This window comes from Lacerta agilis, chromosome 2 (assembly GCF_009819535.1).
Source record: "Lacerta agilis isolate rLacAgi1 chromosome 2, rLacAgi1.pri, whole genome shotgun sequence".
NCBI classification, from domain to species: domain Eukaryota; kingdom Metazoa; phylum Chordata; class Lepidosauria; order Squamata; family Lacertidae; genus Lacerta; species Lacerta agilis.
In genome coordinates this window covers 7,514,348-7,540,095 of record NC_046313.1, presented here as the reverse complement: position 1 = coordinate 7,540,095, position 25,748 = coordinate 7,514,348, and the positions used below count along the sequence as shown (strand labels likewise).

The 25,748-nt window shown below is 46.3% G+C and overlaps 1 protein-coding gene across 1 annotated transcript in view; it reads right to left on the bottom strand.

Moving 5' to 3' along the window:
* Nucleotides 1-12,675, bottom strand: part of POU6F1 (POU class 6 homeobox 1) — a 36,369-nt gene extending 23,694 nt beyond the window's left edge. The window contains exon 1 of the mRNA XM_033138448.1: nucleotides 12,342-12,675. The gene's annotated coding sequence lies outside the window, so the exon portion shown is untranslated. The remainder of the gene's footprint in view (nucleotides 1-12,341) is intronic.
* Between the last annotated feature and the right edge of the window lie 13,073 nt (nucleotides 12,676-25,748).

Below are 25,748 nucleotides of genomic sequence, written 5' to 3'. Positions count from 1 at the left end.
ACTATTATGCTACATTTGCCTTCAGCACAAGTAAAGCTCTGGTGAATGAAGTACTATTGCCTCTGGTCTATTTTTGGGAACTCAGCAACATGTTTAAGGTTTGCCTCCACACGTATGACAACGTATGACACTGATGTGTGAAAATAAGAACTCTAGGTACAGGGAAAACGTCCCCTGCACCCCACAAAGGAGTGAAAAGGTTTTCTCTTTGCACAATACACAGGAATGCACAGCAAGGATGTCCCTTGCTCCTCCTTTCTTGTCTTTTCTGCGTAACACCTGAAGCCATTCTTAGTTGACAGCATGTAGAAGCAGAGTCCCCCACAGCAACTGATTATTGGGGTTCAAGTATGCAAGAAGTCTTGAACTCATTGGTATCAGGTGGGGTTCAACCAATACAATACATTTAGGATTGACACTGCCCATAAGAAATCCAGTTGCAGCAGACTTAACTTAAACTTACAATAACTTATAATAAGTCTAAACCTTAACACTAAGCATACTAGGTACAAAACACCACACCAGAAGGAAAAGAGATAGAGAAAATGAAACCCAGGCTACTTCTGGCCTTACTTTAATAGTCAGCATGACCTGAAGAGATAAGAGAACCAGTTTAAGTCAGCTGTACTCAGCTTCTCTGAAGGTATAACCCAAACAACATGAACCTTCTGCTTGTTTCTTTCACACAGAGAAGCTTCCAGAACCCTCTTGAATTAATTACACAGTAGATCAATACTTTCTGTACCAAGAAATGCAAACTGACATGTAAGTGCTTTGAAGAGTATCTTAGAGGATATAATAGTCCATTTAACCTACAAGTAAGAATGAACATATGAGCAGCAGATAATATTAAATAAAGGACGATTTGAGACGAAAATGGGTTGGAATAATAGAATATGCAGCCAACAAGACTGCCCAGAATGCCACAGAGAGATGAACTGGGAAGTCTGAGGATAAGAGATAATGTTGAATATTGTATGAAGTATATACAAGTTGTAAAAAATGCAAAAATAAAATTATTTTAAAAGATCACTAGCCAGGAATAAGTCAAGCTGGTTCATGTGATAAGGCACCATCAACAGATTTTATATATGTATATAGTTTTAATTCTATCCACGTTTAATTGTATTCCAACTATTGATTTTTCTATGATTTTAGTGGTTCTTGTTTTTATCTGTAACACACTTTGAGTCCCATTAGGGAAAAAGGTGGGGTATAAATAAATAAATAATGATATAATAATAATAAATACAAGTTCCCTGAGCATGCTCTCTTTGATTTAAGCAACAAGGAGACTCATCTTGCCTCCCCCCCCCCGGATCCTTGCCCTTCCTAGCCTTTTCTTACATGGCAGGTAAGACTTCAGGATTTACGGCTGCCATGGGCCGGGCATTGCAGTCTCAAAATTAGAGGTCTCTGGGTTCCTACTTGAAGAAACATGGAGCCAGCTGGATAAAGGAATACTTATGTGGATGTTTCTGGGAAATTATCTGTACTATAGCTGGAAACTTTAGTCAATTAGGTTGGTTTCAGCTGATTAACTATTGGGTTTACCTTTTAATCAGAGAGACTAAGACAAAAAAGAGCACTTGTCCGTTTCTGGAACTCTCCATCTACGAGTGCCCCAAATTCCAAATTATCAAACATTGGCAGCTACTTGTGTGTAGGCTTGGAGGGAAGTAAAGAACGCACAATTAAACTATAGGTAAAGGGTAAAGGGACCCCTGACCATTAGGTCCAGTCGCGGACAACTCTGGGGTTGCGGTGCTCATCTCGCTTTACTGGCCGAGGGAGCCGACGTACAGCTTCCGGGTCATGTGGTCAGCATGACTAAGTCGCTTCTGGTGAACCAGAGCAGCGCACAGAAACGACGTTTACCTTCCCACCAGAGCAGTACCTATTTATCTACTTGCACTTTTTGGCGTGCTTTCGAACTGCTAGGTTGGCAGGAGCAGGGACCAAGCATCGGGAGCTCACCCTGTCGCCGGGATTCGAACCACCAACCTTCGATCGGCAAGCCCTAGGCTCTGTGGTTTAACTCACAGCGCCACCCGCGTCCCTCAATTATACTATACACCCTGGCAAAATAACATGATTGGACTCCAGAACGCAGCTTGCGGGGTGGGCGGGGAAGCTCAAGGTAGAACTATGTTATGGCTGGCTATAAAAGCACTCAAAACAGATTGGAAACCTGGCGAGTTCTCCGACTGCAGTCTTTCCATCCTGTCTGGCTACTGGCCCCAATATTTTCCATTTCTAATCTCATTCAAGATGACTCATCCTCTTTCCTGGAAAGTCTGTGCCAGGATGGGCCGGCTAACAAAGGCCTTTGTTGGCTGATTCTCTTAAAACACATTGACAAAACATAAGGGCAGATACCTCGGCATTTGTTAAAGGCTGCTGGAGTCGAGTGGGGAAGGAATTGCAGCCCAAAGCTATAATGTAATCTGTCATCAGATCTGGCTATTTGGCTGACTATCCGGCTGTTCCTAAAACAAAGCAGAATGGCTAATAATAGCCTTGCTCTGAACCCCCCCCTCCCCGACATATATAGAAGGAAGGGAAGCTGCCGGCAGAAGGGTGCTTGACTTGTAGCTGAGCATAAGCTACAGGAGCAATAGTCCAATTTGCAAAATAAATAAATAAATAAATAAATAAAAATGCAAGTTTTGCCAAGAAAAGGTAGTAGCTGATAGATTCCTACTTGCATATATATGATGGTGCTGGAAGAAAGCTTGCTCATTCCTTCTCGGCCTTGAGTTGTAATTAAAAATAAATCCCACATCTATTCAATGGCATTGTTTTCCATTATAGGCATGACTTTTCCATCTCTTTATCACGTGAAGGGTAGACGCAACCCAAATAACTCAGCGAGTTATGGCTGCTGAGTAAACAAGTTCAGGTCTGAGCTGAACTCTGAATGAGATGAGCACACCTAGAGAGACAACCCTGGAGAATAATGCTTGGGACTCAGGAACCCTCCCCATTTTAAGGAGCTTGGAACCTGGGACTAAATATGCTGGATTCTGTTGCCACACATTCTTTCATTAGAGCTTTAAAAGATTGCACACACCCTCCCTTCATTTAAATACATTTTGCAGAATTTAATTTTTTTCTGGTGGTGGTGATACAATCGTCAAATGAAAACAGAGCTGCTATTGACTAATCACTGGTTCCCAGATCACCAGGGAGCCCCAGTTGCATTCAGCATGTGTGTATGTTTTTGGGATGGGAGGTGGGGAGAAGAAGGACAATACAGTGGTACCTCCCAAGAGCCTGTTCCAGCACTGTCTTCTGACTCTCCGTGGGTTCCAAGCTTATAGTAGAGACATATCATGTTCACTCAAGTTTTCCTTCCTACAAAGATGAGGACTACAGATGTTTTAAAAAAACAATGCATGCTGAAGCTCTTAGCATTCCAGATTCTACAGTGGAAACCAAACTCTGGGTGTGTGTAAGCTAACAAACAAGTCGGTTAACTCTAGTGTCCCAGACTAGGAAACTATATTTAATGAAGCCACAGTTTGAAGTTGGCTTAATACCGTCTTGTTCCAAAGCCATTAAACAGTTTCTTGGTTTAGACAAAACAGGAAGATACAGTTAACTGAAGACTTCCTGTCTTCATTTGCACACACAGCCCCTTTCCGCTAGTGAGCAGCCACAAGGCTCATTTATATCTTGGCTTATTAAGCTGAGTTTTAATTGTCCAAGGGTGGCCAATATTTCTCGACAAATTAGCCATCAGGTGTTTTTGTTATTTTTTAAATAAATCTTGCTACATCCATTAATTAGCATACCAATGAAAATATATTTGTGTTACTACCGACACTGTGATTCTTTTCTGCACTATCTGTTGCTTTTTTCATTTCCTTCTGAAATTCTCCTGTTCATTCCTGTCTTGCGCATATAGGTTTGCAGATTCAGAACTGTACATCATGCATTTGGCAAACCTGCCTGGGGCACACGAAAGCTCATGGCATGACGATTTTTAAGGTGACACAATACTTTTTTTTGGTTTTGCTTACCATCATCATTTCAAGTTAGTCCCAATACATTAAAACATCAAACAGCTGTGCAACCCTTTGGGAAGCAGAGACCTGAGAGGGCATCAGAGGGAGGGAGGGAAGGAAAGAGGCCAGTGTTGCCTGCAGCACCCCTGGCCATCATTCAAGTCACCCCAGGGTGCCACAGCACACTGGTTGAAAACCACACCATTAATGAAAAATGACAGAGGGAGAGCCATATTTGCCTCTTAAAGCAAAAACAACCAGAGAGTCTTGAGGCAGCTTAAAGACTAACAAATTTATTATGGTGTGGGTTTTCATGGATTTAAGCTCACTGCATCAGATGCGTGAACTGAAATCTTAGTTGGCAGGTCCAAAAAGGAGACATTTATAAGGTGGGGGTTGAATGGCAATGATATGAAAGGTGACAGTTAAGAGCTTCATAATATATTCTAAAGAGGCACGACTTTCGCTTCTTGCATTAGCAGATTGGTAGGAATTGCTGAAATTATATTAACACCTATAGAGAGGTAGAGAACCATTCGCAAGAAACAGCCATAGACAGCACAGGTACCCTTGCCTTGGTGAGCTAATGAACATCCTTTGTCTTAATTTAACCCACACAGTATAGCACTGAACTTCCTGCTGAATTGTGATTCAGCTGTTTGGTTTCATATTCTTCTTTTGACATCCCTGTGTTCTGGGAGGCTGAAACATCCTCACTGGCTTATTGGTATTGTCACTTTCTGTTGTCAGATTTGTGCCCATCTATTATTTTGCCTAGAACAGAGACTGATCTCTCAGACTTATTAATAATATGGGGCAGGAAACTCTCCAGTGCTTTATTTTTCCATGGTTTTTTGTGTTTCGTAAGTTTGTTAGGAAAAATGAATGTTAGGATGCCAATGGCAAATAAATATGATGCAAGCTTGGCATTTTCAAAGTTTTCACTTTGCTTACTAAATACAAGTAAAACATGCAGAATTAAGTCACTCTCCAGGTCATCAGCAAATTTCTCTAAGCAAACTGAAAATTTCCCCTAATTCGCATAGGGTATTTTATGCTGGAAAATTTACACCATTAAACAGAATGCAGGAGGGCATTGTTAACTGACAGCATAAATCACATTGGAATAGAAGATGAATGAACACATGATACTTTGGATCACATTATCAAGTCTTATAAAAGCATGCCAGAATGGACACGGGGTGGGGCAGATTAGGTACCTGGCTCTGTCACAGGATCTGTTTCCTGTGCCCATAATTTTGCTAGCTGGTTGTTGCTGATGCACTGTCTGGAATCAACTAAAAGATAGTGACTTCCAAGGCCTGTGACAGGGAAGTGCCATTGTCCAGGACGGGCTCTAGAATCCTGATGGTTTCAGCTGAGAAATAAGTGACAGCAAGTGGTGGCCTGTCATTTTCTCTTCTAAGCCCGCCCTGTAGATTGTTTCTAGGTACCATTCTGGCCTTGTTGAGGCTTTATTTTATTTTACTTTACTGTATTGTAGGGTGCCAGTGTGGTGTAGTGGTTAAGAGCAGTGAACTCGTAATCTGGGGAACAGGGTTTGATTCCCCGCTCCTCCACATGCAGCTGCTGGGTGATCTTGGGCTAGTCACACTTCTTTGAAGTCTCTCAGCCCCACTCACCTCACAGAGTGTTTGTTGTGGGGGAGGAAGGGAAAGGAGAATGTTAGCCGCTTTGAGACTCTTTTGGGTAGTGATAAAGCGGGATATCAAATCCAAACTCTTCTTCTTCTTCTCAAATGTCTGATGGAATTCTTAAGTAGTCTGTCTGATGACCCTGAACAGATGTGGTTGTATCATAGGGCATAGCTGTAGACAATGGATTCATGGTATGTCCTGGGTGGAAGCTGGAAGCACGAAAGCACATTTAGCAACAAACACTTCCTATGAAACATGGTCCTAATGTGTCCACTGTGCAGTTCTACAGTAGTATGCAAAAGTGGACCTCTTGCAGAGATTGTAGGCTAACGTTGATAGTGGACTGGCAAGTTACTGGGCTGCAGCTAACTAAGTTCTACTCAAAACCATGGAAATTAATGGACCTAAGTTAGACAATTCTATTATTCTAGGTCCATTCATTTCAATAGGCCTGCTCTGAGGATAATGAACACTGGAACAACCCACTGAAGTGGCAAATACGTACTGTCCATGAGTCTGTATGACAAAGATGCCATCAGCGTATTTCACACAGAAGAGAGGCTTTTGGGAATAGGTGCTGAGAAAGCATTGTTTTAAGTGAGCCATCAAGATGCTGGGACAATGTGGAGGGTACTCATGGCAGCACCATTAATCTGAATACACATGTTCTCCTCAAAGCGAAGTGATTATGGGTAAGCACAAAGTGGGAAACTTTGGTAGCCATGTAGTTCCATCTTTGTGGAGGATTCTGGTGCAAAGGGCAATCTCAACGCAAATGCCGGCTAGGGTGGAGATTGTCAAAAGATTGCCGTTTTCTCAGAAGGTCGGTGGAGTTGATGTGTCTGTTTGGGCCATATAAACTTCAGAATTGGCCTATGAATTAATGGTGCTCAGCATATAAGGAATCCGAACTGGAACACATTATATGAAAATAGGTTCCAATGAAGTGGGGATTACAGTCATACCTTGGGTTACGGCCGTTTCAGGTTGTGTGATTTCGGGTTGCGCACCGCGCCAAATCCGGAAGTAACGGAACAGGTTACTTGCGGGTTTCAGCGCTTGTGCAGAAGCGCTAAATCGCGCTTTGCGCATGCACAGAAGCACCGAATTGCGTCACGCATGTGCACAGATGGAGCAGCGCGGGTTGCAAACGCGCCTCCCGCACGGATCGCATTCGCAACCCGAGCGTCCACTGTACAGCTGTACTATGCGGTTGTTAACCGCCCTGAAACTGGTGGTAGAGGAAGAATACAAACTGGCTTAAAATAATTATGTAACACAGGGGTTGGTAATCAGATGTTGTTGGAATACAACTCCCATGATCCCTGGCTATTGGTTGGCGCTCTTGGGAGTTGGAATCCAACAACACCCAGAGAGCCACAAGTCGCTCCTCCCTGTTGTGATTCTTGCGTAGTATTGTTTAATAAAAAAGCAGAATTCCATGATTTCTGTTGTAAAATAATGTAAAAGGGGAGGAGCAAAGTAGTCATTTACCCAGCTTCTGTCTTTCAGCAAGGCAGAAAGCACTGGCATAAAATCTCAAGTGTCATTACAGATTTTTTCTCACTTCTCAGCAGATGCCTACTCTACAAGAGTGGTTAAAAGAGTGGAATGGGACACATTTGCAATGGTAATTTTGTGAAAACGCACCTGTTTCGTTCAGATTATTTCAGGCACAACAATGTTAGTTCACCTTTGCAGCAAAACGTGAAAAAGTAATGTTGAGATAAAAGCTATTTCTTGATCTCTGGAGGCAATGGGAAACGGGGGGGGGGGGAGGAGATAATGCTCCCAGCACAGATTGGAAGACAACATGTTAATATATCATAAAATTAAATGAGGGTAATATATTCACTTTCCAGGCTACAGGAGGGAGAAGGTGGAGCTTAGTTTGCCATCAATGATTAAAAGGTTTTGAATGTCAGTATGCAAATGTGCTGCAACTTTCATTTCCTCCCATGTAAATGATCGAAATGTTTCTGAAGTGAAATCTTGTTCCATTTAATAGTGTTTTGAATATGCATTTTTTCCAAAGGCATACAAACACAAGGCTCACAGGACCCCTTCTCCTTTACAAAGGCATATAGATCAGAGAATAACTACGCTGAGTCTTAGTTTTCTGTACAACTAGCTTTTAGAAGTTAGCCTTAATGACACAGGAGTTGATTTTAGATAGCAATCTTGCCCCACGGGAGTGAGCAGAATATAAAAGGGGTGTGTAGCCGCTGATCCTGTCCAACAGAGAATAAACATCCCATTATGCAGCAGGCTTAATCTCAGCACCAAAGAGAGTTAAAGTGCAAGAGCTCAAGGCAGGAGAAGAGCCATTTCCCACCCCGAAAAAGCAGAACTCTTCCCTCCCAACTCCTCCCTTTGCCTCACTAACAACATATTTTAAACAAAATAAAAAATAAAAAAATTCCTTCCAGTAGCACCTTAGAGACCAACTAAGTTTGCTCTTGGTATGAGTTTTCGTGTGCATGCACACTTCTTTGGTCTCAGAAGTGCTACTGGAAGGGAATTTTTTTTTAATTTTTTATTTTGTTTTGACTATGGCAGACCAACACGGCTACCTACCTGTAACTGGAACATATTTTAAAGAATGCAAGAGCTTGCTTTTTGAGTTTCTGCTGCTACTAGTGGAAAGGGAGACAGCTGGACCGGTCAGTTTATAAATGAATCCAGACGTCTTTACGTATTATCCCCGGAAGAACCTCCCCAAACTGGAAGTGGGTGTTTATTTATTTCATTTAAATCCTGCCTTTCCTCCAAAGAGCTCAAGGTAATTAACATGCTAAACCTCCCCCCCCCCCATTTTATCCTTTCAACAATCCTGTGAAGTTGGTTAGTGAGTTTCATGGTTCTGGGGACGTGAACTGAGGTCTCCTCTGCCATCAGCATCACAACACCCAAGTGCCCTGGGCAGGGATGGGCACAATTATCTTCCATCACCCTGTGATGTGTTTGCATGGCACAAACACTTGATTAAAAGAGTTATATTCAGACAAGCAAGAGTATTGTAATGAAATGTAGACTGAATAGCTGCTGGAAGAGCTGGGCATGCAGTAAAGTACAGGTAGGCACCTCACATAACTTAGTCCTTTACTACACCACCACAAAGGTGCCAAATGAGGCTTAGGACAATTAAAAGGCTACATAGACACACACACAGTGCCACAGCTACGGTTGTGCACATAGGCTTGAGGGAAACTGCAGCACTGCCTACCCATCAAAAGCATAAGTTTTTGGACACCTCTCAGCATCTGTTACATGCACAAACCAAACTGTGGGCAGTTTAGAGGTTCTGTCTTACAATGATCCATTTAGCTCAATAAATGGAATTACTGACACTTGGCTTCAAGTCACTACGCAGCCATGAAACACCCTGAGTCAGTTGAAGTTCCCTGAATTTTGAACCTAAACTTTTGGTTTAGAAAAGAGGAACACGTATGCCTCCCTGAGGTCCTTGGAACGGCAGGATGAAAATGCTATTTAGGAATACAACAACAGGCAATGATTCTCCAAGTCTCACACAGCAGACCCTTGTGGCTGTATTACCTAACATCCTTTTAAAGCTCTTCCCATCCATGCAGTGTCTCGAGCTAAACCCCAGCAGCGTCAGGGGCTAAACTTCAGTCATAATACTTACATGTAAAGCATATGCTCATCTGGCGAGTCACTTCCAAATCCATGTACACGTGACCAAAATAACCACAACCACCAAACATTATGTCAAATACAACCGGTGGCCTGCACACATCTTTTGCCTACATGGAGATTATATTTGAGCCACAGTTGAATGAACCTTTACACAAAAAGACACACAAGCAGCGGTTGCCATAGCCAACTGTTTTATTAGCCCCGCAGCATATTCAGCCCCATTGCGCAGCAAAGATAGGAATGATTTCTTTCTTTTTACAAGGCCCCCTCGCTTCCTATCAGTGTTGAGACCTCACAGAGTTGGTAAAGCTGTGTCCCATTTCACACTGCAAGCAGAGGCTGACATGCCTGAAAACAGCACTAGAATCCTCACCTCTGGCATCTAGTTTTTGATGTGGAGATTATTTCTCTTTTTTAAGTACAAAGGAACATTAATTCAAGACAGCCCACACTTGTGGTTTGAAATGGTACAGTTCAGAGACAGATTTGCAACCTCAGTGTGAACTAGTCCTTGGTTTGGCCAGTCCTGCTTGTGAGATTCTGGTTAGCCACTGTGGGAACAGGATGCTGGACTAGATAAGCCTTTGGTCTGACCCATCAGAGCTCTTCTGCTGTTCTTATGTTCAATCTGCAGCAAAATTTGTAAAAGTGGAGAAAGAGGAAGCACCAACGGTCAAGCTGTCCTTAATGTCCCCTGACCTTCACTCATTCCTTGAAATGAGGGGTGTGTGTGTGAGAGAGATGTGGTGTTAGTTAGGAGATCCATGATCAGATATCGTTGTACTTAAAAGAGAGAGAGAGAGAGACTTAAAAGCAGCCATGGAGGAAGGGGCCAAATTGAAAGGAATCCAGTGTTGGGAGAGGGTTGAGATCTAAGCCTACATTTCTCCAGTTTCAACAAGTTACACTGAAGCTACCACTAGCCATTCAACTGGGAGAGGAAGTTGGGGAGAATATTATTTATTATTATTATTATTATTATTATTATTATTATTATTATTAGTACACTACCTTTCAGTGGAACATCACAGGGTGTTTTACATTAGAAAAATACAGAATGAGAACACAAAATACATAAAAAACCCCAAACCAATAACTCCCCTTCCACACATTTAAAAAGCCATAACATGTTAATCAGCCAAAGGCCTGGTTATAGAGAAATATTTTTCCTGGCGCCTACAGATATGTAACGAAGGCGCCAGATGAGCCTCCGTAGGGAGAGCATCCCAAAAACGGGGAGCCACCACAGAAAAGGCCCCTTCTTGTGTTGCTACCCTCCGGACCACTCATGGAGGAGGCACATGAAGAAGGGCCTCAGGTGATGATCGCAGGTCGGTTTATTTGGCGGTCTGTGAGGTATTCCAATCCTCAGCCATTTGAATTGGGACCCAAAACTAACTGGCAGCCAGCGCAGTTGGCGCGGGATGGGCATTATATGTTCAAACTGCCTTGCCCAGATAAGCAACCTGGGCTGCCAAATTCTGCCATTTCCAGTGGTCAGATTAAAAGGGAAAGTATCCACTTCTTTTGGAGCCCAACAAAACCACAGAGAGACCCCATTGCAGGTGCCCGCTTGGCCTGTGGTAGCAAGGAAGCCATGCCCGACTGTAGACTCTACATAGAAATGCGCTCCCCTTCCCACCTCGCCCTATTTTGGCCGCCCTGTTGACAAAACTCCGCCACCCGCCCGCCAGGCCCGCCTTCCTGCTTATAAGACCCACCTAGGTACCTGCCGCGTCTGAGGGCGACATTTCGTGAAGTCCTGAGGAAGCTGCTCGCCGCCGCGCACTCCGAAAGTGTCGCCCGGCTTCGCTACACCCCGGACTGGACGCCAGCCGCTCCCTTCCGACGTCCTCGCATTCCTCGTGTATCGGGGGCCAAGAGGCTCCGGGGCCTCACGCCAAACCCTAACCGGGTTCCGCTCGGGGGGCTCTCGCTCCCTGCGCCCCCCTGTTCCGTTTCCCGCTCGCGCCCAACTGCCCGCGGCTCCTTCGAAGCCGAGCACCCCGCTTCTCCCCGGGTTCAGCCCCGCACCTGGGGCCTCTTGCCTCGCGGGCCGCCCCACACGCCCCCGGGACCCCCTTCCCCGCGCCCTGCGAGCCCCCTCAGGCTCCCTTTCCTCGTGCCCAGCCCCAGCTTCAGAGGGGTGCGCCCCCTCGGCACCCTCCTCGAGTCCCCCTTCCCCACCCCACACCGCAGGGGGTGCTCTCCCCTCCGACTCGTTCGCGTGGGGAGACCCAGCACCCCACTGCCCCCTGCAGCCCCTTGAACCCACCCACGCCCCCCTCTTTCCCCGCGGGGGCTCCCCAAGCGGCGTCCTCCCGGGGGCCTCGCCTCCCTTCGCGCCCGCCTCTCATTCACTTATGCTGTTCATTCATTCAAGTTTGCATACCGCCCTTCGCCCGAGCAGGGCGGTTGGCAGCACGAAAATGCCAAACAGACCCCCCCCCCCACTTTGCCCTCTGCCTAACCCATTTCTCAGCAACTGCCCCTTCGCTCCTCGCCGCCGGCTTCTGCCTAGCCGGGCTCCGATCCTCCAGGAGATCCGCCTTATTATTATTATTATTATTATTATTATTATTATTATTATTATTATTAACCCCCCTTTTTTTCTTTCCTACCAATTCCCACTGCCACCCTCCCCATTTCCTAGCCAGCCTTTCGCTTTCCTCGTGCGGTCCGGTTCCTCCCCCACCCCACCCACCGACACCCCCCCCGCAAAAAAACCGATCTCTCTACATTCCTTTGGATGGAGGCTCCCCCCCCAAAAAAAGCAAACGGGGGGACAGCCCCCCCCAGCCCTGCCTGCGCCCCCAGCCATCTGCGCCCCCCGGGCTGCCTCGCCGTCCCCGGCGTCTCCCCCGCGCTCCGGCCCCTGTTTTCCTCTCTCTTTATCATAAATATATAAATTATGCTAATTAAGACCATTGCATATTCACCGAACCGGGTCCCCCACCCCCCACCCCCAGCACCGGCCCCGCCGCCGCCGCCGTCCGTCCCCCACCCCACTCACCGCTGCGCAGCCGGGAGGGACCCGCTCGCCCCCTGCCCGGGCCGGGGCTCCTCCGAGCCGATCTTTTCCCCTCCTCGTCTTCTTCTTCTTCTCTCTCTCTTTTTCTTTTTTTTCCCGGGGAATAATTAAAAATTCATCTCACAGCAGCGAGAGCGAAGGGTGCTGCACGCACACGCACAAAAAGGGGGGGAGGAGGGGGGAGGCAGCGCCCCCCACCCCCAGGGCCCAGCCGGGCTCAAGCCCTCCTGCAAGCGCAGCCCCCGAGATTTTGCACCGGGCCGGCCCCCCCGCCGCAGCCGCCCGAGCCCCTGCCCCGCCTGGGGAGAGAACGAGGGGGCAGAAATCGGAGGCGCTCGGGGTTTTTTAGCTGCTGCGTCATGAACATAATTTATGCAAAGGCCTTTGCCGCATCCTGCACAGCCCGCGGGAGGCCGCTAGGGGGAGCTGGGAAGCCCCCCCTCCCCGAGGCCCCGCCCCGTTTGCCCCCCCCCCCAACAACGTCCGAAGTGCTTTCTCTTTGCAAAAAACGAGGAGGTGCGTGCGTGCACGGGGTGGGGGGGATGAAACCGAGGAATGCCCCAAGGTGTGTGGAGCGACTCCTTCCCTGAGCTGTCAAGTCGAAAGGATACATTTATGCATAATATTTCCAACATTTAACAACTTTAAAGATGTCCCCCCCCCCCGTAAACTTCCCCCCTTTGGAGATAAATTTGGTTATGTTCCGTAGGCACGGGAAATATTTTGTTGTTCATAGTTAATGCACCCTACATTATACAGAAACAACTACGCACAGAAATTGCCCCCCCCCCCCTTTGTGGAAGTAACACACTATCATCCGGTCATCATCTGCTTGATTTACTTCCATCTGGACATCGCTACAGGACTTCATTTACAAAATCGGCCAGGCACAAGAATAGTTTTTTCCCTTGTGCCATTAAATTGTTAAATTCGTAGTTGTATAGCTTGTTGTTGTTGTTCAGTCATTCAGTCGTGTCCGACTCTTCGTGACCCCATGGACCAGAGCACGCCAGGCACGCCTATCCTTCACTGCCTCTCGTAGTTTGGCCAAACTCATGTTAGTAGCTTCAAGAACACTGTCCAACCATCTCATCCTCTGTCGTCCCCTTCTCCTTGTGCCCTCCATCTTTCCCAACATCAGGGTCTTTTCTAGGGACTCTTCTCTTCTCATGAGGTGGCCAAAGTACTGGAGCCTCAACTTCAGGATCTGTCCTTCTAGTGAGTACTCAGGGCTGATTTCTTTGAGAATGGATAGGTTTGATCTTCTTGCAGTCCATGGGACTCTCAAGAGTCTCCTCCAGCACCATAATTCAAAAGCATCAATTCTTCGGCGATCAGCCTTCTTTATGGTCCAGCTCTCTGAACAACAACAACAACAAGCTATACAACTACGAATTTAACAATTTAATGGCACAAGGGAAAAAACTATTCTTGTGCCTGGCCGATTTTGTAAATGAAGTCCTGTAGCGATGTCCAACGCACACATCATGCAAATGCGCACTAACCTCTATGATCACAACTCAATCTGCATTAAGACACATTTTCATTTAAGCGCTATTGCGCAAATATTTTAATAATTTTGTGTAGAAAAGCGCACATAAGAAATTCATGGCTAAACTGGAAAAGTAGTATTGCAGGTTTGAAGATATTGTAGAGATAGACTCACCTGCCCAATATGTCTCTGCGCGTCCCAAAACCTCTCAGAAAGGACAGAAGGATTGTACAGCTGTCCTGGATTTTGAAAAGTCAAATTTCTTGCTGTCACTTTTCACCCACACACCCCGCCCGTCTCCAATCCATTCAAACTCTCACCTTGAGCAGTATTAATTGTTTCTCACAAGCATCCAGAGCAAGAAACTCACAGCCCTTGTCCATAATAGAAGCAAGGAAACTAAAGAAAAAAAGATTGTGTTGATCCCATGACATGGCCTTTTCAGTGGTGGCTCCCTGTTTGTGGAATGTCCTCTCTAGTGAGATGCATTTGTCTCCCTCACTACTGACTTTCGGCGGGGGGGGGGGGGATGAAACATTCCTGTTTACCCAGGAACAAAAGCCACTAACCTTGGCAACCCCGAGATTGCTGGCTGATAATGTTTTCAGCTGTTTCTAGAATGTTTTAGCTGTTTCTTAAGAATAATTTTAAACTGTTTTTATCTGTCATTAAAAAATAAAGAAAAAGTTTCATCGTTGCTGTTTCTGCTGCCCTTGGCAGCTTTGGGAGGAAGGTTGGGCTGTTAATGGAAATAAAAATAATATAGTAATAATAATAATAAAAATGGGGATCTCTAGGCTGACTGTCAACTGATAAGCGGCAGCTGGTACTTCCCTTCCCTTCCCTGGTTCTGAGGAAACTTCAGGGCCTAATGGTAGGGCTGTTGGGGCAGGATGTGTAGGTGAATTTGCGAGCTTCCCCCGCCTCTCGCTCTTATCATTCCCAGCTGGTCCAAATGGTATTCATGGTCCTCCCTCTAGTGGCGTCATGTGAGGGACCCTTATTCCCGATCCCTCCCTTTCGATGCTTCCCCAAACTGTGTCTCTCCCTAGGTTTCACTGACGACTAGAATGAATCCTAAAGTGTTCATATGGGAGATGTCTCTGGGGTACCTCAGTGCTTCACGTTCGAAAACGTCTTGCCACCTATGGGACCTCCCTCCCCGGGTTCCCAACTACTGCAGTTTGCCTCACCTTTTTGGCAACTGCGTGGCACCTTTGGCTTCACTGCCCAGCCCTCTGTAGGACAGGAGAATAAGCAAACCGTTTCCTCTTCCACAGGAAAACTTTGTTCTCTCCTCTTAGTCACACCTCTTAAGGCACTGATACACTGCCAGAGTCAGCGAACGTTTAAGCACTTTTAACTTTATTTGGTAACTTGAAAACATGGATGTCTCGGGTTATTACTTATACAAATCTTCTTCTCATGTAATTCATCTTAGTTATAATATTTCCTGCATCCCTTTAGCAATGGTAATGACCTTTCCTCCCATTCCCCAAAGCCTAACCTCCCATTTTCTCTTTCTAAACCTCCACACCCAACTGCCAAACCCCCAACTGCCTTTGGTTGTTCCCCTTCCTTTTAGAATGCCAACTAGCTCCGCCTCCCAGGGAACACCTACCTAACATGGGAGTGATAGGTTAACCCATGATGAACCAGGCATTATTCCGCCACACGTCACAAGGTGGGGGCAGGGGGGGGCGGTTCGCCCTGGGTTCCATGTCTGGGAGGGTGACAAGAAGGCACCCCGTGGGGTGCTTGCCCTGCCACCCTGGCCCGGGTGCGGCGGTGCGAGCAGCCATCCTGCCGCTGCAGCCGCATGTGGAGGATCCTCCATTTGCGGCTGCAGCTGCGAGAAGAGGATCCCGCCACTGTCTGTACGGCGTCCGAGAGGCGCCGGCGGCAAACTGCTACATACAACGCATGTGCGGTGTTGCATGTATGCGCTGTGCGCAGCGACAGCGCACATGCGTTGTAGATAGCGGTTTGCCGCCGGCGCCACCCGAGCACCGTACAGACGCCAGTGGGATGCCTCCGTCGCCACTACAGCTGCAAGTGGAGGATCCCTCCGCCGCCGCTGCAGCCGCGAGCAGAGGATCCCACCACCGTCCGTATGGCTCTCGGGCGGTGCCGGCGGCAAACCCCTACGTACAACGCATGCGCGGTGTCGCATGTGCTGTGTGTAGCGACGCCGCAATGCGCTGTACATAGCAGTTTGCCACCGGCGCCGCTGGAGCGACTTATGGATGGTGGTGGGATCCCTCCGCCGCCGGCAGGAGCTGCTTACGGAGAGCCGGGGGGCCCCCTCCCAGCCTCCCTCCCACCCTGGCTCACTGTAAGGGGCTCCCGCTTTGCCGCTGTACAGTGAGCTGGGGAGGGAGGGGGACAGACGGGAGCCCCGGCAAAGTGACATAGCTCCCCCCTTCCCCCGATGGTTTGGGGTACTTGGGAGTCGCGGGGGTGGGGGCACAGAGGCGTAGGAAGGGGGGCGGACATTCGGTGACCGCCTGCGACTCCCAAGCCTACCCCGAGCTGTCAATGTGTGGGGGGGGGGGGACAAAAAAATTTTTCCAAAAAAAAAAAAAATCCTTCCAGTAGCACTGTTGTAAGAATTTTAAGGTATTTTATTTTTATATATAATAATTGTTATTAATGTACCAAAACAAATAAGGCCACATGTCTGAAAAACAGCACAGACAGGCCTCACTCCATTTTGACTCCCAACTTTCTTTGTCTCAGGAACAAAAGGGGGGATTGCCCCTCCAGTTACTCAGCAGCCCTCTGCCTGGGTGATAATCTCTGGCATCCTGATATCTGAGTGTCAGACAAAAAGGTGTGATTAACTTGGCTGGGATATAGGGAAATGTAAATATCTTTTGTTTCACTTGATGGGTTTTTGGTGGAGGGCAAGAGGCATGGGGGCAGGGTCCAAGATGCTCAGATCATTGCTACCAGACCCTCCCAATTTTTGATGTAATTCTAATGTATGGAGGGGTGGTCTTGAGCTGGAGGGGGGCAATTTCAAAAGTTTATATAGGAGCTTGCGCGCCTTTGTTCGGGGTCTTTTGCTTGCAAGACACCCTGCTGCAGCAGTTCTAATAAAGGGCTACCACCTTGCTTTGGGAGATTTTGTATTGTCTCTATTTATTCATAAGTGCTCTTGAGAGGAGGGGAGCCCTACTAAGGCTCTCCCCCGGGTTCGTGGACTCCCTTCTGGGGTTGAACCTAATTTTTATAACAGCACCTTAGAGACCAACTAAGTTTGTTCTTGGTATGAGCTTTCGTGTGCATGCACACTTTCCCTCAGATACATTGAAACAGAAGTCACCGGACCCTTTTTTCGCACCAAGTACCACCTGGGCTTGCTAGGCCTCTGCCTCCCTCAGTCTTTGCCTGAGTCACCAAGACATCGCAATACGAAATCTACAGTCCAGCGGGGTCAGACTGGAGGATTTCTCTTAAAAGCTTGAGAGGGCTGAAAATGGAATTGAAAGTGCCCGCTGTAAAAGCTTAGGGCATGCAAAGTAGTCAGACATAAAAAGGTTTTCATCTTTGAATTCCCATGCTCAAGAGCGTAGCTTAAAATGAATACTCTTTACTTATTTAACTGGCACTGGGTTTATCTGCAAGAAACGGTGCACTTCACAGGCACCCCTTCGGTTGACTGAAGCTGCGTTGTCAAATAATCAAAACTTTGGAGTGTGCAGAGGGGGTGTTGCTTCAGAAAAGGATGACATGGTTAAGATACCTCAGGATATTTTTTGTGTGTGAGGGCCACCTCCAAGTTACAGGGCTCCCTAATGAAGCCCCCGGCAGTTGGCTTCTCACCTTCCACCACCTGTGTGCCCAGGGGAGGGCCGTCGCTCACTGGCGGGGCATCTGCTTTGCATGCAGAAGGTCCCAGGTTCAAACTCTGGCATTCTCAGGTACATGTAGGAGAGAGCCCCATCTGAAATCTCAGAGAGCTGCTGCCTGTGTAGACAGCTATTCTTCAGTCTTGGGTCCCCAGGTGTTGGTGAACTACAACTCCCAACATCCCAGACCACTGGCTAAACTGGTTGGGGAAGATGGGATCTAAGATCATCTGGGAACCTATAGTTGAAGAACACTGTTGTGGATACAATCCTGAGCTGGATGGACCAATGGTCTGACTCGGTGTAAGCAACTTCCTGTGTCCCTCCTCCCCATTTTCCCATGTGCTTACCTGCCTACAGTGGCTTGGGTGCAGGTAGACACCTCTCGGGCGTGAGCCAGCAATAAATCACATGGAGTAAAAGAAGTTAACTCTTTATTAGAGGAAGCAGGATCTGCTCAGGAGTGCCAGGCCTAATGAGCACAGCAACTCTTCATCAGTAGGTCTTGCCCTTATGAGGCAGTTGTGGAGACTGAAGGTTCCCACCTCCCCACAGTTGCCTAAGTCTACTGTTCTCCCAGGTCTTTCCCAAGCAATCTGAGACTACATTGGCATGCTTGCCTTTGCTCCTCCCACTTCATACCTCTCCTGGTCCTGGGAGACCAGTGAGGAGGGGAGCTTATCGCAATAGGATATCACTACCTGAAGGAGTCCCAAAGCAGCTAACATTCTCCTTTCCCTTCCTCCCCCACAACAAACACTCTGTGAGGTGAGTGGGGCTGAGAGACTTCAAAGAAGTGTGACTGGCCCAAGGTCACCCAGCAGCTGGCTGTGGAGGAGCGGAGACGCGAACCCGGTTCCCCAGATTACGAGTCTACCGCTCTTAACCACTACACCACACTGGCTCTCACCCCTGTAGCAACAGGGGTCTCTGGCAACCTGGCTCCTGCTTTCACACTGTTAACATGGGCAGCCTAAGAGACCCCCCCCCCCACCTTGCAATCCTGACTTCACTCTTAAGCTGATCCAGACCTCTTTCTCAACCTTTTTTCAAGGAAAATGAAGAATATTTTATGGCCATGAATTATTTAAGCTTCATGCCTGCATAATAGCCTGATATGCATATTCAGCAATACCCCATGCGCACACGAGAAGTAAATTTGGACAGCAAGTAAATGTGATCTGTAGCTCGAGGGTTAAGGACTTGGTCTTGATAGAGACTTTCTTCAAACCCAGGAAAGTTTGTGCACAATGTGACGATGCGGGGGTTTGTGTGGTGGACTGCACTTCCTAAAACAGGTACAATATCCTTCCAGGCATCTTACATTTGGTCTGGCTTAAGAAGGGTGTTTGGGGTCCGCTTTATGGTATAACCCAGCAGACATCTGATTAATAATGCAGTTCATTAAAAAAAGAAGAAGTTCATTTATACATTGCCATTCAGGGAATGGCTATGATCAGTTATTCAGCTAGCTGTGTCAAACGCAAACACCTGCACTCTCCAAACTGTGAAACTACACTAAACTCAGTTCCAGCTATGGTGATGGATAGAAGGGGGCAGACAACCTCACTTTTGTGAAAACAAACTGCTCAGATTCAGATCGGCTTCACACTTTCCCCCTTCATTTGCTCGGATTTTTGTTGTAAAATCAAAACTCCTCCCCCCTCGAGTGTAGAATATACATGTGAGTAAAGGAGAGATTTCACTTTCTTGGGTTCCATGCTCACTGCAGATGGTGACAGCAGTCATGAAACTAGAAGGCGCCTGCTTCTTGGGAGAAAAGCAATGACAAACCTAGACAGCATCTAAAAAAGCAAAGACATCACCTTGCCGACAAAGATCCGTATAGTTAAAGCTATGGTCTTCCCAGTAGTAATGTATGGAAGTGAGAGCTGGACCATCAAGAAGGCTGATCGCCGAAGAATTGATGCTTTTGAATTATGGTGCTGGAGGAGACTCTTGAGAGTCCCATGGACTGCAAGAAGATCAAACCTATCCATCCTTAAAGAAATCAGCCCTGAGTGCTCACTGGAAGGACAGATCCTGAGGCTGAGGCTCCAGTACTTTGGCCACCTCATGAGAAGAGAAGACTCCCTAGAAAAGACCCTGATGCTGGGAAAGATGGAGGGCACAAGGAGAAGGGGACGACAGAGGATGAGATGGTTGGACAGTGTTCTCGAAGCGACTGGCATGAGTCTGGCCAAACTGCGGGAGGCAGTGGAGGATAGGCGTGCCTGACGTGCTCTGGTCCATGGGGTCACGAAGAGTCGGACACGACCGAACGACTGAACAACAACAAAAGTAACATTCTGGCTTTCTCCTATTACATCGAGTTTAGCTCTTAATGCCATGCTTTGATACAGACTGCCAATGTGCCAGCCTGCCCTTACACATACAGCTTGATCCTTGTCTTAGTTACGCAGAATGATGAGTGGATATATAAACCCGCCACTGACCTAAACTCTTGATCCATGGCGGTAAAAACGGATTGCATGTTTTTTCAAGAATTCAAACGGTGTCTTTTGAATGCCTTCGAATGTCTGCATCTATTGCTGCTTCATTTCATCATTGCAGAACCTTGAAATGAGAGCCTGGGTCACAAATGCAAAACCCAGGATGGCAGAAAGAAAACTCGGTACAGCCATCTGCTGGATGATGGGGGCTAATAATAATCGCTAAGCTGAATTCCCGCCCTCCCTTCCCAGGTGGGCGGTGTTTGTGGCACCGGGCGGGATAAGCTGGCCGTGTCCCCCCCCCCCCCCGGCTCAGGTCTGCCCTTGGCCTGCCTCCGGCCAGGATGGGACAAAAGGACAGAGGTCAAGGGCCAGGTAAAAGCGGCATAGCCGCCCAGATTTCTCCACTTTTCAGTTTCTCTCCCGCAGGTTCACACGTGGGTTGCTGCGGTTAGAAAAATAACTGATTTGGATTTTTTTTAAAAAAATGTTTTTAAAAAAAATCTTCCGGGGGCTGAAAAAGGAGGGACTACCTAGACTGAAGATTTGGATTCTGGTTTCCAGAGTATGGATAGATGGCGTCAGAAATGTGAAAGAAAATCTTGCAGACAGGAAACTACCAAAATAGAAATTTCTATATAAACCAGCCTGCACTTAGGGGGGGGGAAGGGGGGGGGAAGCAGACAAGGATACGACACTCTCTTCTTTGCTATGACAACATCCAAGAAGATAAGCTTTAAAATAACTAACATAACCAAAGCTGATGTTGAAATAACTAACAAAGCGTTAGCTTGATGCTAATGAGCGGAGCTCTTTGACTGGTGCAAGTTTAACAGCCTTAAGGCTTAATTAAACTTAAAGCTTATTTGCAAGTTATCTGTTTCTTCCACTGATCTCTTATGCATGAATTTGGACATCAGTTATTTTTCTAACTGCAGCTCCTCAGCAGAGAAAAGTAACTCCTGGGAGATTAAAAGATGTTCCCATTGTTGGTGCATATATGCATATATAGGGGGGGGGGGGGAGAGAGAGAATTCCTGGATGCAAAGATCCAAGTTTGGAGCAGGCACTCTTTGGTGAAACCCCCCCAGCAGACATTTAAAAGCAAAGAAACAAGCAGCAAAGTAAAATGTGGAAACAAAGGCTGTTAGCCCTTTAAAGTGAATCCCAAAAATGTCTCTTTAAAAGTTTCTTTCCAGAGTCTCCCTCATCCTCCAACATAGGAAAAGGCCATGTTTTGCAAGTTTAAAATGGTTTACTTACAAACTCTCAAAGTCAGATTTATGTGCTTCAGAATTTATGTGCACAGGCAGTAAAACTTGGCTTAGTTACAAAGTGCTGAAAGTCCGTAAATTATTGGTATATAGCAGGCACGTCCAACTCCCAAGAGACTGCAATCTATTTGCACTATATAAAAACTGGCAGTGATCTACCCATTGGATTGACCAAGGCTGTTGAGCTTTTTGGGGGGAGCCTTCGCCAAACTTGTTGAGCTTTTTTGGGGGGAGGAAGTCCCAGAGTTGATTAGCTTTTTGTGGAGTGTGTGCGTGTGTGTGTCAATGAGGATCACCAAATCGACCAGGATCAAACAGGGATGCACCACAATCGACCTGTTGGACATGCCTGCTATATAGGAACTCAAGAGTGGCTTGTGAGAGCCATGCGGCAGCAGCTCAGAACTCCTCACATGCTGTGGGAATACGCTCCTTTATCTTGCCGATCTTGTGCTGCGCGGAGGAGAGAAAGAAGATCCGGCCGGGATCACGGAGCTGGAGTTGAGTTCCCTCCGCTCCAGGATAAGCGTGCCAGGAAGCCCCCTGAATAACGGTTCCTGGAGCTGTTTCCCGCCCGGAAGGGCTCTGTTAAAAGGTTATTGGTTGTTATTATGCTGACGCTATTATACAAATTCCTAATAAATAGCCCCTGCCTCTGTTCAAGGGAAGGAGAGCTCACTCACAGCCATTGAGTGCACTACAAGCTTCGACTGCAGTCCTTTTATTTTCGGCCACCTTCTGCTGCTTCGGCCGCCTTTGCTGCTTCAACTGCCTTTCGCTTCCTACCATCTCTCCAAAATCTCACGACCTTCTAGAATTGTTGGAGCAGGTTACTGCAACAACATGCCAGTTCCACATGTAGACTGGAGAACAAAGGCTTACCTGGTTCTTCCCAAGGTGAAGCTTACTCTATTGTATTAACCTCTTCATGCATTAATTAGACTTAAGCATGTTGGTTTCCGTGTGCTGCTCTGGTTTGCCAAAAGCGGCTTAGTCATGCTGGCCACATGACCCAGAAGCTTTACGCCGGCTCCCTCGGCCAGTAAAGCGAGATGAGCGCCACAATCCCAGAGTCGTCTGTGACTAGACCTTACCAGTCAGGGGTCCCTTTACCTTTATGTTGGTTACAGTATATGAGACTGGTTGTCTGATACCCCTTAACTAATGTTTAAGTCCCTGGAGAATGTGTGCAGCTCTCAGTGAAACCAGTATGAAATGGTTTCTTTTTGGGAAACGGATCTTTGGCCAGATATGAGACTCACTAGGGGTTGTCCTCAGCAAGCCAATCTCTTTCAGCTGGATCTACCTCGCAGGGCTGTCCTGGGAACGAAACGCTGCACTGAGCTCTATGATGGAAGGGTAGGAAACAAATGTAGCTACTGTAATATATAAAACGCCTTTCTAATTTAAGATGGAGCATCTGCTAGCCCTAGCCACACTCCTCATAGTCGGCACCAGGAAGGAAAATAAATGGCCAGAAATATGTTACCTGTTGTTTGTATAAAAGCTAGCCAGGGGAATTTCGCTCCCTTCACTGGTTGGAGTCACTGTTGGCCTTTATTGACACATGAGGAAACAATGGCTTTCTTTATTGTTGATTTGGCTTCTCTTCTGAACAAGGCACTAGGACTATGCTTGTGGTTTTAGTCTATAGCAGCCATAGGCAAACTCAGCCCTCCAGATGTTTTGAGACTACAATTCCCATCATCCCTGACCACTGGTCCTGTTAGCTAGGGATGATGGGAGCTGTAGTCCCAAAACATCTGGAGGGCCACGTTTGCCTATGCCTGGTCTGTAGTACTGGCCTAGAGCAGGCTTCCTCAACCTCGGCCCTCCAGATGTTTTGAGAATACAGTTCCCATCATCCCTGATCACTGGTCCTGCTAGCCAGGGATCATGGGAGCTGTAGGCCAAAAACATCTGGAGGGCCAAGGTTGAGGAAGCCTGGCCTAGAGACTGAGAAGTAACTGTACTCTACTGAGCATGAAACAAAATAGAAAATTCTTTCCAGTAGCACCTTAGAGACCAACTGAGTTTGTTCTTGGTATGAGCTGAGTTTGTTCTTGGTATGACCAACTGAGTTTGTTCTTGGTATGAGCTACTGAGCATGTTAGATCCTTCTGCAACCTTTGATACCAAGTCTGTGAAACTTTGGCAAGTGCTTGTGGAATGGATCTGGAATGGATCTGTTCATTTGGGGGAGATAAAGGAGGTGGGTGGTAGTAATAAGTAGCTATTCATCATTTGCCCCCATTCCTGTTCAATGTGATATGCAATATCACATTTTGTCATGGGTATACATTGATGGTATATGGCTCTACACCTCCAATTTTCATCCAACTGAAAGCCAATGGAAGATGGGGCTCACACAAAACTTAATTAATGTTGTTTGTAAAATATGTGACCTAAGGAAAAATAGAGACTCCCACATATTAAGCCTAGTATTTTGCATTTTGTGTGTGTGTGGATTGTTCCAAGGATCTGGCAGATAAGCAACTCAGGCAGCAGTCTTGTATACATTTCCCTGGAATAAGTCCCATCGAACAGAGCCTAACTTTTGAGCAAGCATGTTTAAAGATTCCACTGTCGGTATGCAATCCTGTGAACACTTACCTGGGAAGAAGCTCCACTGAACACAGTGGGATGTGCTTCTGAGTAAACGTGCACAAGGTTGCATTGCATGTTAACAAAACAAAACTAGATTTAAAACATTTTATCTTACGTTTGTAATTTCATTTGTTTAGTTGAATGTTTTTGCATTGCATACTTTGGATGCAAGATGTGTCTGATTGTTCATGCTTCAATTTACATAAAATACATGAATATGTAAAGCTACAAACCTATGCAAAATAGTTCTCCACTCCACAATAATTATTGCATCAAAATAAGCCCAGATGCACACCTGGCTAGGGGTACTTTCCTCGAGGAAAACTGCCAGAAGTGAAACACATTCCCTTCATCGCACAAAATGCAATCATTACCTGTATTTATTTATTTATTTTTTTAAAAACCAAACCAAGGAAGGAGTAGGGATTATCTCAGTGTTTGTATTATTTATTGACCGAAGATTTTATTGATCTCTAGGTGCATAACAGTTTCTCTTTCTAGAACAAAAATTCCTTCCAGGCTTATGAATGGGTTTCAGGTACTCAAAACAGCCACAAAAAAATGAACAATATGAACAGTACAACCCTCACCCCATGTCACCTCTCTAATAGCAGTGGCATCTGAGATGAAAACACACACAGCCAAGCATAGTGGACAAGAAAGGTGCACAGTGAGATCACCTTTCGCCTTACATTAATACTGGAATCAGTAGGTATATCTATAATAGTCCTGCTCTATAAGGCCAAAGGTCCTCCTACCCCAGTACTATTTTGCTTCTAGCTGGGATATGAAGTTCAGTTTTGTAATAAGCCTTTGTTACACTTCAGGAACACCTTTTGTTTTCGGTTCTACTTTTCCATTCTTCTAAGTTGTTTTGTGTCGTAATTATTTAAATTTTTTTTTTTAAAAAAGAAATCCACAAACTTAATTCCACTAAGATAACCCCTACTAGGCGGCTACTGGAGGGACTTTTCAGTGGTGATGCCCCAGTTTTTTACTGGTCTGGTGGGGAAAGCACCTACACACTTGTCCTTTCACTGCCAGGCAAAGGCTTAAGAAAAACCCTCCCTTGCCCACCATGCCTTTTATAATCTTATATAACTCTACTGAAAGCACAGTATGCCATTTTTAGATTATGCTGTTTTCGGGTGTTGGTGAATGATTTGGTTTCCCGTCCGTTTGTTATGTTCTCTATTGTATTTCTTCATTTTATAAGCTCCCCTGGGATCTACTCTCTCTCTGTTTGGGCACAAATCATTATACCTAATGAATGGATTAATTAGATTTTTTTTGCCATTTTCCCACCATGCTCCTCAAAGCGGCTTACAACAAATCCATAAATTTAGTTATCACAGCCAGTAACTTGTTGTTGTTGTTGTTTAGTCGTGTCTGGCTCTTCGTGACCCCATGGACCAGAGCACGCCAGGCACTCCTGTCTTCCACTGCCTCCTTCAGTTTTGTCAACTTCATGTTGGTAGTTTTGAGAACATTGTCGAACCATCTCATCCTCTCTCATCCCCTTCTCTCTGTGCCCTCAATCTTTCCTAACATCAGGATCTTTTCCAGGGAGTCTTCTCTTCTTGTGAGGTGGCCAAAGTATTGGAGCCTCAGCTTCAGGATGTGTCCTTCCAGTGATCACTCAGGCCTGATTTCTTTCAGAATGGATAGGTTTGATCTTCTTGCAGTCCATGGGACTCTCAAGAGTCTCC